This window comes from Elgaria multicarinata, chromosome 8 (genome assembly GCF_023053635.1).
Source record: "Elgaria multicarinata webbii isolate HBS135686 ecotype San Diego chromosome 8, rElgMul1.1.pri, whole genome shotgun sequence".
NCBI classification, from domain to species: Eukaryota; Metazoa; Chordata; class Lepidosauria; order Squamata; family Anguidae; genus Elgaria; species Elgaria multicarinata.
This window is the reverse complement of record NC_086178.1, coordinates 3,051,211-3,068,248: the sequence shown is the minus strand read 5'-3', so window position 1 is coordinate 3,068,248 and position 17,038 is coordinate 3,051,211. Positions and strand designations below refer to the sequence as shown.

The 17,038-nt window shown below is 45.6% G+C and overlaps 1 protein-coding gene across 1 annotated transcript in view; it reads left to right on the top strand.

Moving 5' to 3' along the window:
• Window positions 1-7,071: 7,071 nt before the first annotated feature.
• The window catches only part of TPRG1 (tumor protein p63 regulated 1), a 62,390-nt gene continuing 52,423 nt past the window's right edge, over window positions 7,072-17,038 (top strand). The window contains exon 1 of the mRNA XM_063131411.1: window positions 7,072-7,159. The gene's annotated coding sequence lies outside the window, so the exon portion shown is untranslated. The remainder of the gene's footprint in view (window positions 7,160-17,038) is intronic.

The window sequence follows — 17,038 nt, the reverse complement described above, 5'->3', positions numbered from 1 at the left end:
AAGGGCCCCTGTAGATGATCTTAAGGTCCGGGTAGGTCCTGTCCCCGTTCTTCTTCCCTCCTCCTGCTGGGTCCGCTGTTTCCCCCGGCCTCCATCTCCCCCCCCCCCCATGATTCCCCCCACCCTGGCCTGATGGGCACAGCGCTCCTATGGAATACTGTGCCCAGTCCGCAGCTTCTCCCGGCTACTCGCGAGTAAACGAGCAGCCGGGAAAAGCAATGGAAGTAGCTGCGGAAAAGCTGGGCCATAAGCGGATCCCGTTATCCCGGATCAAGGGAGGACTTAGCCCGGCCTGACCCCGGGATCCCCTGTGCATCACCTGAATGCACAGCAGGGAGACCGGGCCTCACACTGGGCTAATGCCTCATCTAGCAACGGCCTGAGATTGAGACTGAGGCCCTTTCTACAACATACTGGAGTAGAGGGAGGGAGGGGGGAGGATCTCATGATATCCTGATCGTGAGATCTTCCCCTTAGTCCAAATATGGGTGCAACATCCCAGGAGGAAGGAGGGTCTCATGCCCGCCATTTTTTTTAAAAAAGAGATGAGCGCACATGCGCTCCAATGAAACGTAAGTGTTCTTTTTTTTTGAAAAAAAAAAAAAAAAAGCCCTGAGCCTGCTCCCCCGCCCCAATTCCTCCCGGCCCAGTTCCTTCCCTCTACAGATCCCGGCTACTCAAGAGGAGGAGGGAAGAAGCCAGGATGGGCGGCCACACACCCTGCGGTCTCGGGGCGATCCCAAGTCCGCGGGAAGAATCAACTTTCCCCAGGGATTCTTTTTTCCCTTGGGAAAACCCATTCTCATCCCTCCTTGCTCCTGGGAGTCCCTGTGCGTCATTTGGACGTGCAGGGACTCGGCTGGGACCAGCCCGGATTTTTGTGCTGGTGTAGAAATGGCCTGAGATTGAGAGAGAGAGAGAGAGAGAGAGAGAGAGAGAGAGAGAGAGAGAGAGAGAGAGAGAGAGAGTTAAATAATACAATAAATAACCTATGAATAGGAAAGAAAACAAACCAAAAACCCAATTCAGATAGAATCATAGAATAGCAGAGTTGGAAGGGGCCTACAAGGCCATCGAGTCCAACCCCCTGCTCAAGGCAGGAATCCACCCTAAAGCATCCCTGACAGGTGGTTGTCCAGCTGCCTCTTGAAGGCCTCTAGTGTGGGAGAGCCCACAACCTCCCTAGGTAACTGGTTCCATTGTCGTACTGCTCTAACAGTCAGGAAGTTTTTCCTGATGTCCAGCTGGAATCTGGCTTCCTTTAACTTGAGCCCGTTATTCCGTGTCCTGCACTCTGGGAGGATCGAGAAGAGGTCCTGGCCCTCCTCTGTGTGACAACCTTTTAAGTATTTGAAGAGTGCTATTGTGTCTCCCCTCCATCTCCTCTTCTCCAGGCTAAACATGCCCAGTTCTTTCAGTCTCTCTTCATAGGGCTTTGTTTCCAGGCCCCTAATCCATCAAGAAGGAAGTGCAAGGAAGAAAAGTATTAGCAGGATTGAGGAAACTACAAGGTTTGCAGAAGTACCAAATGTCCTTAAGGGGGGGGGAAACCTGAAGGGGGTAGCCCCCAACACACGCACGCACACACACACACACACACACACACACACACACACACACAGAACACAACATATTTCACCCTGTTTAACCTACAGTTATCTCTCAAGCCTTTATGTATAAATGTTGGCTTTCTGCCTTTGCACTGGGAACAAGGCCTTTTGGCAAACGAAGCAGAATAGTAGAATAAGTAGTGAGATCAGCTTCCAACTTCCCCCTACTTGATCATAATGAACTGGCTCAGATCCTGCCCTCCTTGTCTCCTTCCCATGACCTGGTAGATTTTGCGGGCGCAGTCCAATGCAGGTCTTCTCAGAGGTAAGTCTCGCTGGCTCAGATGTGACCTGAATTACTCTCCGGTCAGCGTGTAGGGGGTTGCAGCTTCATGAACAGCGTATTCTTGATTATGGAATGAGCTGTGGAACCCATCAATTGTATCAGACCAATGCTCCGCACGCCTCAAAGACATCACCTCTCCAATGTTGGGCCATAAGTTTGGATGAGGAGAGAGATTTATGGCCGCAACAGGAGAGCTGTTAGCTAGCTTTCTCATTGCCAGCAGCAATTCATTCATGAAAGCAGCCTGGCTACCTCATGTCTCATGGATATGAGCTTATGAAGCTGACTCATTTTGAGTCAAAACATAGGGTTGTCTAGCATCAACCATACTCACTGGGGATGAGGGAAGTTGGCCCATGCTGACTGGGGATTATGGGAGCTGTAGTCCAACCACATGTCAAGAAGGCACCAATTTATGTGCACATTTGTGATTGCTGCTCATTTTGCACAGATCGGGAAAATGTACAAAATAGACCTCGATCAAACAGAAAAATTATTATTATTATTATTATTATTATTATTATTATTATTATTATTTATTTGCATCCTGCCTTTTGCCTAATGCTGGGTCTCAAGGGGGCTTTACAAAATTGAAACATATACAGTTAAAACCTATAAACAGAAATATACAAAAGTTAAAAATATAATTAAATAGGTTTCAATATTAAAACATTTAAAACATTTAAAATACATAACAATTTTAAGAGTCCTAGGCATAGGCGGAGGTCCAGATTATTTGCCAAAGGCCTGCTGGAACAAAACAGCTTTTGCCTGCCTCCAAAACCACATCAAGGAGCGAGCCAGGCCATAGCTAGACCTAAGGTTTATCCCTGGATCGTCCAGGGGTCAAACCTGTTCATCTAGGTGACACACAGGGGATCCAGTGCTCAGGCAGGGGCGAACCCTGGATGATCCCAGGATAAATCTTAGGTCTAGCTGTGGCCCCAGTCTAGCTTCCCTGGGAAGAGAGGATCAACGTAGAAGAGTTCTCTTGCAGATCCAATATTGCCTATAATTGTGCAAAACCCTCTCGAATTTGTGCAAATTTCAACAATTGCAAAAATTGAATGGGGAATCGTTACATTTGACGATTCAAATGTGAGCATATTGGGTGATTTGCGAACATTTTCAGCGGATATATTCTTGTCCTCATGCTCAGATTGCAAACAGGGCAAGCAGAAACAAAATTCTCCTACATCCTTAAACTTGTCTTTAATGGGTTTCCTCTCAGCAAATTCCTGATAGCCAACCCTGAATAACTCTCAAATTGTGCTTTCCTTTCATTGGCAACTTGGCATTTCCGGGCCAGGAGCCTGTCAATATCCTTCACATTTCTGGCAACAGGTTTCCTTTTGGAAACATCCAAATCAGCCTTATAGAATCACAGAATAGCAGAGTTGGAAGGGGCCTACAAGGCCATCAAGTCCAACCCCCTGCTCAACCCACCCTAAAGCATCCCTGACAGAGGGTTGTCCAGCTGCCTCTTGAAGGCCTTGAGTGTGGGAGAGCCCACCACCTCCCTAGGTAAACTGATTCCATTGTCGTACTGCTCTAACAGTCAGGAAGTTTTTCCTGATGTCCAGCTGGAATCTGGCTTCCTTTAACTTGAGCCCATTATTCCGTGTCCTGCACTCTGGGAGGATCGAGAAGAGATCCTGGCCCTCCTCTGTGTGACAACCTTTGAAGTATTTGAAGAGTGCTCTCATGTCTCCCCTCCATCTTCTCTTCTCCAGGCTAAACAGGCCCAGTTCCTTCCACAATGCTTGGCTGGGAGCAGGAGTTCTGCACATCTGGAAAGGACAAGTTTGGGGAGGGCTGTCCTAAATACTGACGGACAACCTTTTCTGTTGGATATGGCTGGTCAAGCAGGGAAGAAGACAAAAACTCCAGAAGCGATGGAGAAGAAACTGCAACCCAGAAGCCCAGTGGGTCTAAATGGGAAAGGGTTTAGGGCATGGCTAATATGGCCCTGTTCAAAAACTTTTAAAAAAGAAAGAATGAAAGAGGATCAACATAAAAGAGTTCTCTTGCAGATCCAATATGGCCTACAGACAGGCAGCCATCTGCTGCCATCTACTGGATAAACTGGGGACTTTAGAAGCAAAAAGTAAACCCAAGTCCATTCACAAATCCCACAGCTCTCCCTGCAGGAAAGCATACGTGAGTTTCCAGGGAGAGATGAGAACAGGTTGTTTGTTTGCATTTGCATTTGAATTTTTTTTTAAGTTATTCTTGCTTTTGTGTGTCGGGGGGGGGGACTGCACTGAGCATATGACTAAATAGAATAATTATGGTGAATAAATCAACACTAGGGTGACCCTATGAAAAGGAGGACAGGGCTCCTGTAGCTTTAACAGTTACATAGACAATTTATTTATTTATTTATTTATTTCATTTCATTTCATTTCATTTCTATACCACCCAATAGCCGAAGCTCTCTGGGCAGTTCACAAAAATTTAGGGTGACCATACGAAAAGGAGGACAGGGCTCCTGTATGTTTAACAGTAATGTAGAAAAGGGAATTGCAGCAGGTGTCAATTGAAGAGGGTGAAATTCCCTCTTCATCACAACAGTTAAAGCTACACTAGCTATAGTAGAGTGGCCAGATACGAAAGAGGGCAGGGTTTCTGCAGCTTTAACTGTGTTGCTGAAGAGAGAATTTCACCCTCTTCAATTGACACCTGCTGAAATTCCCTTTTCTCCATTACAGTTAAAGATACAAGAGCCCTGTCCTCCTTTTCATATGGTCACCCTACAAAAATTAAAACCATGAAGAGCATAATAAAACAACCAACAATTTAAAAACACAAATACAAAATACAATATAAAAAGGAGGTCAGGGCTCCTGCATTTTAACACTTCTAGAGAAAAGGGGATTTCAGCATATGTCCTTTGTATGCATGCAGTGCCTGGTGAAATTCCCTCTTCATGACAACAGTTAAAGCTGCAGGAGCCCTGCCTAGCATGTCCAAATACAAAAGAGGGCAGGGCTCCTGCAGCTTTAACGGTCGTGATGAAGCGGGAATTTCACCAGGCGCTGCATGCATACAAAGGACATATGCTGAAATCCCCTTTTCTCTAGAAGTGTTAAAGATGCAGGAGCCCTGCCCTCCTTTTCATATGGCCTCCCTAATCAACACTAAAAGTGGTCACTTTGATAAATTACTTCACTCGTAATCAAAGCATTTTGGATTAGGCTGCAGGTGTATCAAGTTTCACCTCTGTATTTGTTGTGAATGTATCTCAACAGCCTTGATGCCCCCATCAGCAGTTCACACCCAAGGGTCTCTGTACACATTTGAGTGTGAAGACGCTCACTTCCTAAAGAACAGGTCACCCAGGTGAGCGCTTGACAATCACGGAAGCTGTGAATCTTATGCTTAGGAGAAGGTAACAGTTCATTGCTTCTAGTTTAGGATTGCCAACTAGCCATAAAAATGGGCCTGGACTGCTCCTGTGCCTGTAACGTAAGTCTATTGTGCAAAAACGAGCAGTGTGTTGTCCTTATCACCTCCTAATTGCTGCACATCAAACCCTTATTCACCTGCCTCCTCCTCTGGTTGAGACAATGGGTGTGTGGGTGTGGGGGTGTGGGTGTGAGAGAGAGAGAAGGAACAGCAGTAGCAGCAGCAGCAGCAGATGGCTACATTAGGGTGACCATATGAAAAGGAGGACAGGGCTCCTGTATCATTAACAGTTGCATAGAAAAGGGAATTTCAGCAGGAGGTGTCATTTGTATATATTATTATTATTATTATTATTATTATTATTATTATTATTATTATTTATATAGCACCATCAATGTACATGGTGCTGTACAGATTATACACAGTAAATAGCAAGACCCTGCCGCATAGGCTTACAATCTAATAAAGTTGTAGTAAACAATAAGGAGGGAAAGAGAATGCAAACAGGCACAGGGAAGTGTAAACAGGCACCAGGTAGGGTGAAGCTAACAGTATAGAGTCAGAACAAACTCAGTATTTAAAAGCTATAGGGAAAAGAAAAGTTTTTAGCTGAGTTTTAAAAGCTGTGATTGAGTTGGTAGTTCTCAAGTGTTCTGGAAGAGCGTTCCAGGCGTAAGGGGCAGCAGAAGAAAAAGGACGAAGCCGAGTAAGGGAAGTGGAGGTCCTTGGGCAGGCGAGAAGCATGGCATCAGAGGAGCGGAGAGCACGAGCAGGGCAATAGTGTGAGATGAGAGAGGAGAGATAGGCAGGAGCTAGACCGTGAAAAGCTTTGAAGGTCAACAGGAGAAGTTTATATTGGATTCTGGAGTGAATTGGGAGCCAATGAAGAGATTTCAGAAGTGGAGTGACATGGTCAGAGCGGAAACCTGGTGAAATTCACTCTTCATCACAACAGTTGAAGGTGCAGGAGCTATACTAGAGTGACCAGATTCAAAAGAGGGCAGGGCACCTGCAGCTTTAAATGTTGTGATAAAGAGGGAAATTCACTAGGTTCTCCCTATATACAAATGACACCGGCTGAAATTCCTTTTTCAATGAAAGTGTTAAAGATACAGGAGCCCTGTCCTCCTTTTCATAGGGTCACCCTAGGCTACATCATCCTTGGTCACTGGCTTTCTGCCTGTCAAAGAAGCAAGGAGGAGCAATGAAAAAAAGGAGCAATAAGAGCTGGTGACATAGAACCATAAAAGAGTAGAGTTGGAAGGGGCCTAAAAGGCCATCAAGTCCAACCCCCTGCTCAGTGCAGGAATTAATCAGATCGATTCACTGAGAGAGGCGGCCGGTGGAGGCCCTCCGAAACTAGGGAGCCGTCCCTGATTTTAGCTGCCTGCTCTATGCGAGGGGCGGAAGTAATATTGCACAGTTGCACTTGCTTAGAGGACCCGTAGAAATGTACACACAACCACACGTTAACTCCCTAAAAATGGGGCGTTGCCTTGTGTTGCTGCAGAGGTCCACCCTGCCAACTGCAAAGAGGTGGCGACTGACGCGGGTTCCACCTTTTCCACTTATGAACCGTGATGCACACCAGCTGTCAGTAAGTACTTTCACATCTGCAGAGCCTTCAACAGCAGGGCGAGGAAGGCAAACACTCCTCCCCACCCCCACTCCGGCACCTGGCTGGGAGGTAACCGCCAAGCTCACCTGTTCCCAGCAAGTCTCTGCACTTCCTCATCCAGCCTTCCGGACCAGACAGTGCTGTTTGGCCAGGTAACCTGAGCCTTTATCTGGCTGTGTGGGGGTCAGCGCTGTGCTAAGGGCTGGCAAAGAATCTACTCAAGTACACCTGAGACAGGTAAGGGCCGCCTGGACCCCCTTGTACGTGAGATTGTTCTGCAGGGACGTCTCCTATAGCAGGGAGAAACTGACACAATATTTGTAGGGGAAGAAGGAAGTGTATTTCTCTCTGTGTGTGTGTGTAGGAGTAAGAGACGTATTTCCAAAGCACTGCAGTCTTTGCTCTGCTCCTGGAACAGCTGTCACTACGTGGATTCCCCCCCCCCCCCATGATATATTTATTAATAATGGGGTTATTTTTCTTTTCCCCTCACAACAACCCAGTGAGGTAGGTTAAGTTGAAAGGCAGTGAGTTACACAGAAGGCACACCATGAGGTTACGTGAAGATTTTCTCTGCAGTTCTCTTGTTCCATAAGAGAAAACAACAACAACACCAAAGCTATAGCAGGGTAATACCTTTCTTAGGGTCGAGGAAAATGCCGGAAAGTAATGAGCAAGCTTTTGCGTTCCTAGAGCTCGTCTTCAGACTTAAATGTGTTGTGCCGAGTAATTTGGTTAGACCAAGCTGGATACAAATGCTACGGTGGCCATGTGTCCTCTTTTACAGAGGGCAGTCCTCTGTTTGACGGGCAGTCCAATGTGTGTTTGATTTAAATTCAAAGTACCATAAGGAGAGAGAGCAGAGCCCAGGCCTTGGAGTTGCCCATGAACAGTTATTTATTTATTTAAAACATTTGTATCCCGCTCTATATCATTAAGATCTCAGGGCGGCGTACAGATAAAAGCATACAGTATAAAACAATAAATATACACAGCTACAAACAAATTAAACCATGAACCAAGTTAAAACAATATATAATTTAAAAGCAGTAAAAGCAATTAAAACAGTTAGCACATAGGTCACCTGGCTATAATAGCCACACTATGGTGAGATAATAATAATAATAGTAATAATAATAATAATAATAATAATAATAATAATAATAATAATAATAATATTTCTTACCCGCCTCTCCGATTGGATTGAGGCAGGGAACAACAGCAAGCATAAAATACATAAAATACTGATTAAAAACATAGTATGCACTGTTAAAAACAGTTTGGGGGTGAGATGTACTTTATTTGTGTATTTCTATTTCTTTTAAAATTATAATTATTCCTATATATTTATATCGACACATAAAAATTAGCAAATGCAAATTGGTGTCCTCTTTCTTGGTGATACATGTCCTCTTTGGGGGTAATTCGAAAATGGCCACGCTATGGAAATAAGGTTTTGGGTTGTACGTGGGGTTTTGAACATGGGTCTTCCCGGTCCAACCAGTTTGGAGCACCAGCTCTCTTCTTCTTCTTCTTCTTCTTCTTCTTCTTCTTCTTCTTCTTCTTCTTCTTCTTCTTCTATTTTAAGAACAAAGGTACAGGCTTGACAGCTTGGGATCCTGGGTCTAAAATGGCTCCATTCTGCTCACAGCCTACTCCATTGCTGTTGTCTATTTCCAATTCATGTGAAGATGTTTCCAGTTTGCGGGGTGACATATCCTCTGAGAGAGGATTGGGTCACTTTTGGATTCTTTACAGCAGAAGCTGTAGCTAGTTCTCAAAACTGGCATTACTAGGCTTGCAGGCTGGCAGTGAACAGGTCTTGGTCGTGTCCCAAAGTATAACCTTGCTGCCCTAAACTTTGTGCGAGTGATGATGACATTGGAGTCCAAAGCATGGAATCAACAACTGATTTCAACGTGGCCACCATTTTGATGCTCCCTAAAAATGCTTCTCTCCATACACCTGCTCACAGGACACTTTGGTCCTACTCTTATTATGTTAAGGTATGAAGACCTCATACTCCATGATTGTCTACAGTCTCCACCCATTATGCCTGAGGTATCAGAGTCATGACACCTGGCACCTTGTGCTCCTCGGAGCTCATGACTAGGGATGTGTGAATAGCGGTGGGGGAGAAATTCGTTCGGTTCACATTTTAATGCAAACTTACCTAATTTTGAACTTTTGAAACACCATGTCAGCAAATAAAGCTCCATTATCTGAAATTGCACTTCTCTAAATTTTTACAACAGAGTTCTCCAGTTTAAACAAGGCTTACCAAAATGCGAAAATACATTGGCCCTGTTCAGAAGACACCTTAAACCACGGCTTTTAACCACGCTGAATAAGGCAAAAAGCCTTATAAGGTGTCTTCTGAACAAGGCCATTCAAATGCAGTGAAAATAATGTTCAAAAATTCATTATATAAGGAAACAGGGTTGTGTCTATTATGTGTATATGTGTATATTAGGCAAAAATGCACACAGATGGGCGTGTATTTAGGAACACTATACATGCTTTGGTTATTTCCCAGCTGGACTATTATGTTCATGCTTATTTATTTATTTATTTATTTATTTATATTTATTGCATTTCTATACCGCCCAATAGCTGGAGCTCTCTGGGCGGTTCACAAAAATTAAAACCATTTAGGGTGACCATCCGAAAAGGAGGACAGGGCTCCTGTATGTTTAACAGTAATGTAGAAAAGGGAATTTCAGCAGGTGTCAATTGAAGTGGGTGAAATTCCCTCTTCATCACAACAGTTAAAGCTACACTAGCTATAGTAGAGTGGCCAGATACAAAAGAGGGCAGGGTTTCTGCAGCTTTAACTGTGTTGCTGAAGAGAGAATTTCACCCTCTTCAATTGACACCTGCTGAAATTCCCTTTTCTCCATTACAGTTAAAGATACAAGAGCCCTGTCCTCCTTTTCATATGGTCACCCTACCATTCAAAGTATAAAACAACAGTATAAAACCATAATATAAAATACAATATAAAAGCTCAACCAGATAAAAACAGCAGCAACGCAAAATTACTTTATTTCCCGGCTGAACTATTGTAACATATTTATTTATTTATTTATTTATTTATTTATTTATTTATTTACTTATTTATTTATTTATTACATTTCTATACCGCCCAATAGCTGAAGCTCTCTGGGCGGTTCACAAAAATCTGACCGGCCTTCCTTCTTCTTACACCAGTTCGTGGGTTTCTGTCCACCACTCTGCTGCTAAGATCATCTTCTTGGCTCGCCGCTCTGACCACGTTACTCCACTTCTGAAATCTGTTCATTGGCTTCCAATTCACCTCAGAGTCCAATATAAGCTTCTCCTGTTGACTTTCACAGCTTCTCACAGTTTAGCTCCTTCCTATCTTTCTTCTCTTATTTCACACTATTGCCCTGCTCATGCTCTTCGCTCATTGAATGCCATGTCTCTGACCCGCCCAAGGGCCTCTATTTCTTTTGCTCGGCTCCGTCCATTTTCTCTCGCTGTCCCTCATGCCTGGAATTCTCTTCCAGAGCATTTGCAGAACACGACTTCAATGGCTGTTTTTAAAGCTCAGTTGAAAACTTTTCTTACTTTCTTTTCCTACAGCTTTTAGAACTTGTCTTTGATCTTACTTTCACACTGTTAGTTTTATTGTCCCCTGAGCCTATTTGGTGTATTCTCTTCCGTTTGTTATTGTTTTATTACGATTTTATTAGAATGTAAGCCTATGTGGCAGGGTGTTGCTGTTTTATTCTTTTACTATGTACAGCACCATGTACATTGATGGTGCAATACTACTACTACTACTATTACTACTAATGATAATAATAATAATAAGCACCGTAATGCATGGATTTTCATGCCAACATTTAAAAGAAAATATCTCAAAATTCAGGATGAGCCAAAGTTATGATGTGGGGGACAGTGAGATAAAGTGAAATTGACAGATTCATCCAATACTGTGTTCAAATTTTCCAGAGCAGAGTTACGACTGTACGGGTGGAGGAGTGGGGAGAAGAGTTAGGGGGTCCAGCTGAAAAGGAGGACAACAGGGGTGGCTCCCAAGCCAGTGGGGTGAAGCGTGTGGGGTGTTGGACTAGGTGTGGGGAGACTCCGAGGCCCGGGTTCAAAGCGCCATGTAGCCACGATGCTGTCTCTCTCTGCCTAACTGACCTCACAGCATAGTTGTGAGGATTAAAGATTGGGTCCCTGTACGCCCCCTATCACCTGCAGGATTAAACCACCCAGCGAGCATCGGCTATGGGGCAGTATACAAATGCAATAAATAAATAAATAAATAAATCGTAATACAATCCATACATTTAATGTAATAGTTGTATAAAAGAGGCTCATTCCAAGAAATGCAGCTTTTCACACCTACTTCCATGAGAAGTTGCAATGCTTAGAATTCCCCCTTTGACAGATTTCATCATCGGGGCTGCACATGTAGCTGCTGGATTGACCCCCCCCGCCCCGGGCTTTTATCCCTCTCCCTGGGCCAATCAGGACCCAAGGGGGTGGGTTTGTGACCCAGGAGCCTTCAGACCCCTCCTACCTATCAGCTGTTGTGCAGGATGCATTGAGGCAGGGCAGAGCAGGGAGGGGAGAATCCTTGGGTCTCTTAGCCCCTACCTGTAGCTGCACTTTGATGGCCAGGCTCACCCGAACCCAAAGGTGCAGCAGGCCTTCTTTTCTGGAATTCTACCTACTTTCATGAGAGGGAGGCAGGATCGCCTTGTCAGGAGCTCTGTCTTGCCAAGCCTGGGACGTCCTGTGCATTGAATATTAGCTAATGGGAGCAAAATGTTGCTCTCCTTCCTCCCTAGGCAATATTGCTAAGTGGTCCCACCCCCCCTCCAGGGTCCCAGCAATTGCCAGGAGAACCTGCAGGCGGAGGTCAGCGTGACTTTGCAGCAACAGTCCGCAGAGCGATGCCAGGAAAGCTTGCTCCCTTTCTCAGGATGAGTCAAGTTATTTACTGAAGGTGATCTCCTTAAGAATGCACGGAATGGGGGTGGCGGGCGGGCAGGCAGGCAGGCAGGCAGGCAGGCGGGGGGCTGCGTCAGACAGAGAGCGCCACAGAGGGGCAGTAATGCGGGATCCAAATTAAGGACACTCACCTGGCCGGGTTGGACCGCCCAGAATGAAGCTGCCGTCTGCAATGGTGAGGCAGATAGGGTGGCCAGGGCAGGTGTCCTACTTTACAAAGGACTGTCCTTTGTATGAAGAGCTATCGGAGGGCAGTCTTCTCTTTCAAGGGCAGTCCAGGACACGTTTGGTTTATAGTCGAAAAACCACATGAAGGGAGAGCAATGGTGGTGGTGGGGGCTTGAAGTTGCCCTGAACAGGAGCAGACCACGGTTGCGGCCTGGTCTTCCGGTTTGAGCCTCAGCCTCAGTTGAAGCCGCCGCCGGACTGCAACAGAGGCAGGTAAGCCCCCCTCCCCTCTGCCCCCTTACCTGGCTCTGCCGCCGTTGCCGCACAGACTGCAGCAGCGCCAGGTAAGCCCCCACTTACCTTTTTTTCAGAGCTCTGGATCGAGGTGAAGGATCCGCTTGGTCTCGATCCCCTTCACTTCGATCCGCAGCCCCCCCACTTGCTTCGTCTCCGCCTTTGTCGGAGGCGAATCAGGCCACCTCGCTATCGCTTCTATACTCCGAAGCGAAGCAAAGCCCTAATTTTCAATGCCAAGACTCGACTATGGAGTGTGTGTGTGTGTGTGTGTGTGTGTGTGTGTGTGTTTGTGTGTGTAGAATCATAGGGAAGGTGACAGCACTCTAGAGCAGGGGCAGAATACCTTGTCACTGTGCCAAAGTGACCACAATGGATAGGGAGGGATCCCTGTTCAAAAGGTGTAACTTCAGCCAATAACCACTGGGGTGGAAGCTCCTGACTTGCCCCAGGAATAATCATCTTCCCAGGGATGAAACCCAACTAAAAATCTTGCCAACGAAGGGCTTGTAGATGATGATCAAGGACACCTGAGGTTCTAAATTTCATTCCCCACGTGGTCCCTGTTTCAGGTGTGCTCACAGAAAAGGATTAAGTTCACCCCTCTCTGTGTGCCTTGCTGTGTTCTCAAGTGTGCCCAATTATAAGATACATGAAGCTGCCTTACATCGAGTCAGGCCATTGGACGGTCTAGACCAGTATTCTTTGCTCTGACTGGTTGCCGTGCTCCAGGGGTCCTGAGCAGGGAAGGGTGTTTACCCCCATCACCTAGTACCTACCTGGGATTGAACCTGGGCCCTTCTGCATGCAAAGCAGGTGTGGCCTTGAAATGAGATTAAAAATGGAGGTGTTACTGTCTTACATTTGTTTGGCTTTAGTCAGAGTCATGTGCCCTGAAGCAAGAACAAGCAGATTTTTATAAACCGAATAGGCAGTGGGGAAACAAACATTCCATAAATTTTGGTCAAGATGTGTCTTGAATCAATGGGCAGTGCAATAGCCTCGCCACCACCCTTGGCTAAACCCTGCTCAGCCTGTCACCAGGGCCATAGCTAGACCTAAGGTTTATCCCTGGATCGTCCAGGGGTCAAACCTGTTCATCTAGGTGACACACAGGGGATCCAGTGCTCAGGCAGGGGCGAACCCTGGATGATCCCAGGATAAACCTAAGGTCTAGCTGTGGCCCAGGCTTCTGAAATCTTCACGAGGCCTTTTCACAGGTTGCTAAATTTCAGGCCCATGAGGACTAGATGCATTGTTGAAAAAGCCAAAATGCAAAGAGGAAAATCTACAGCTGGGTGACAGGACTGGACTGCAGCAACGTGGAATTCACAGGATGGTGATTTAGTCTCCTGTAGCCTAGAAGCCAATGAGTAATTGCAGCACATTAAGTGGTTGATCACGTGAATAAGGCTGTTGAAATAAACAAGCAGTGGTATTCTGGGACAGGAACTGGAATTGAGACCGTGCAACTGCTTTTGATGCACTTGAACAGCGGAATGCACATTTAAAAGAACCAGCCATTACATAAAGCTGGCTCTTATACAATAAATCAGGAGGTAGAAGGTTAAGTGCACTAATATCCATCTAATACTTTGGGCCCGTTCAGAAGACGCCTTAAACCATGGCTTTAACCATGTTGGTTAAGCCAGAAAGCCAGGCTGTGTTCAGAAGACGCCTTAAACCATGGCTTTAACCATGTTGGTTAAGCCAGAAAGCCAGGCTGTGTTCAGAAGACGCCTTAAACCATGGCTTTAACCATGTTGGTTAAGCCAGAAAGCCAGGCTGTGTTCAGAAGACGCCTTAAACCATGGCTTTAACCATGTTGGTTAAACCAGAAAGCCAGGCTGTGTTCAGAAGACACCTTAAATTTTGCATTGCTGCTGTTTTTATCTGGTTGAGCTTTTACATTGTATTTTATAGTATGCTTTCATACTGTTGTTTTATACTTTGATGTTTTTAATTTTTGTGAACCGCCCAGAGAGCTCCGGCTATTGGGCGGTATAGAAATGTAATAAATAAATAAATAAATAAATTAAACCACAACTTTAACCACGTCGAATAAGGCTTTTTGCTTTATTCACCATGGTTAAAGCCGTGGTTTAAGGTGTCTTCTGAATACAGCTCGGCTTTCTGGCATAACCACCATGGTTGAAGCCATGGTTTAAGGTGTCTTCTGAATGGGGCCATTGTCACTTTCTCCCAGTGAGTTTGTGCCTATCTATATGTAACCTGTGCTACTAACTGGCAAACAGTTTAGTTTCAAACAGGGTAGGAGCTGAAAAAGACTGCTTTGTTTGATTTGCAGTGCATCAGGGAGTGAGGAGTTCATGGCACACGGGCAGATATGCTTCCGCCATATTATCAAACTCCTCAGCCAGCCTAGCTGGGGGCAGATAAAAGAAAACAGCCCCGAAGTGAACTGGACTGAGGCCAGGAGATTGTTGACTGGCGTTGCTGCGAATTTGTTTGCAGGTCTAAAGCTTCATGGGAAATGCAGCAGAGAGAGGAGCCACACCTAATGTCGGGAGTAGTGACAGGTGTACCCACCTGAGCTCACAGATATTGGATTTTCCATCGTGGTACACTGGTTGTGGAATCCCACCCCCCACTCCCCCGGCCGCTCAAGAGAGCCCCGTTTTGTACCTTCCTCGTGGTATTTTTGGCACCTGGAGAAGGCCTTCTTATTCTCCCAGGCATTATGGACTTCTAGGTCTTGTTGTTTTTAAATCTGCCATTTGTATTCTTAAATTGTTACAGGGCTGCTAGTTTTTAGTTTGGTTTGTTTTTTATCCTGTGGTTTTAAACTTTAAAAAAAGTTTGATGCTATGTTTCATCGGGCTGCACTTTATGGTTTTAATTTGTTGTGAACTGCCCAGAGAGCTTTGGCTATTGGGGGGGGGGGGCGGCGGGGGGGGCATGGAAATGTCATAAATTAGCAAAATAATCTGAGCTTCCCTCTCCACCCTTAAAATATTGGAGGAAAAAGAGCACTGCTTTTCCAAACCCAGTTCTGAATTCTGCACCCCCCGTTGTGCTTCTAATTTATATTTATTTATTTATTTATTTATTTATTTATTTATTTATTTATTGTATTTCTCTATTGCCCAATAGCCGAAGCTCTCTGGGCGGTTTACAAATTTAAGACAATTCAAAACAGAACAATAGTATAAAACCATAATATAAAATACAAGTATTATAATGACATCATGGAAGGCACAAAGAGGTTCCTAAATGCTCCCACCCCCCAGCTGCCGCCATGAGCTGCCAAGCCATTGCCCCATTCTCTTCCACACCCCTGGCTTGTCCTGGCACCATGAAGATCCAAGGCGCGCTCTGCCAGGGATGCAAACGTCCCTGGTTCCCTTTGCAGAGAGCTTTCAGCTCTCCCTCACCACTGCCACTTTTGCTGAAGTCTCTCAGGGCTGGCCCTACCATTAGGCAGAGCGAGGTAGTCACCTCAGGCGGGAGGGTGCTGGGAGGTGGCCACAACATGCTAGAGGAGAGCGTTGTGGGCCTCATGGCCCGCCTTCTGACCCCTGAGCTAGCCTGATGTCTTCAGGTGCGGTGGGAGATGTTGGCCTATGGCCAGTGTTGAAGAAAGATTCAGCACTCAGTCCAATCAGCCTTTGTTCATGGGATGGAAGGGGGCATGGTGGCCTTCCCGTCTTCCCTCAGTGAGAATTCCCTTTCTCTAAGGCCTTTCCCACCCCAAGCAGGAACCACCTTGGCAGGATCTATCTACACTGCTGCTTTAAAATGCTTTATAACAGTAGTGACAACTGTGACCCTCTGAAAAGGAGGACAGGGCTCCTAGAATCATAGAATAGTAGAGTTGGAAGGGGCCTATAAGGCCATCGAGTCCAACCCCCTGCTCAATGCAGGAATCCACCCTAAAGCATCCCTGACAGACGGTTGTCCAGCTGCCTCTTGAATGGCTCTAGTGTGGGAAAGCCCACAACCTCCCTAACTGGTTCCATTGTCGTACTGCTCTAACAGTCAGGAAGTTTTTCCTGATGTCCAGCCAGAATCTGGCTTCCTCTCACTTGAGCCCGTTATTCCGTGTCCTGCACTCTGGGATGATGGAGAAGAGATCCTGGCCCTCCTCTGTGCGACAACCTTTGAAGTATTTGAAGAGTGCTCTCATGTCTCCCCTCAATCTTCTCTTCTCCAGGCTAAACATGCCCAGTTCTTTCAGTCTCTCTTCATAGGGCTTTGTTTCCTGTATCTTTAACAGTTGCATAGAAAAGGGAATTTCAGCAGGTGCCATGTGTATGCATGCAGCACCTGCTGAAATTCCTTCTTCATCACAACAGTTCAAGCTGCAGGAGCTCTGCCCTCTTTTGTATCTGATCACTCTAGTATAGCTCCTGCAGCTGAAACTGTTGTGATGCAGAGGGAATCTATTTATTTATTTATTTATTTATTTATTTATTTATTACATTTATATACCGCCCCACAGCTGAAGCTCTCTTGGCTTCACCAGGTGTTGCATGCGTACAAAAGACACCTGCTGAAATTCCCTTTTCTACACAACTGTTAAAGATACATGAGCCCTGTCCTCCTTTCCATAGGGTCACCTATCTGTTGGGGCCCAGGACAAACTCCAGATATAGTTTTCAAACTGTTTTCAAAATATTATATCCTGCTTAGTGTAGATCTGCC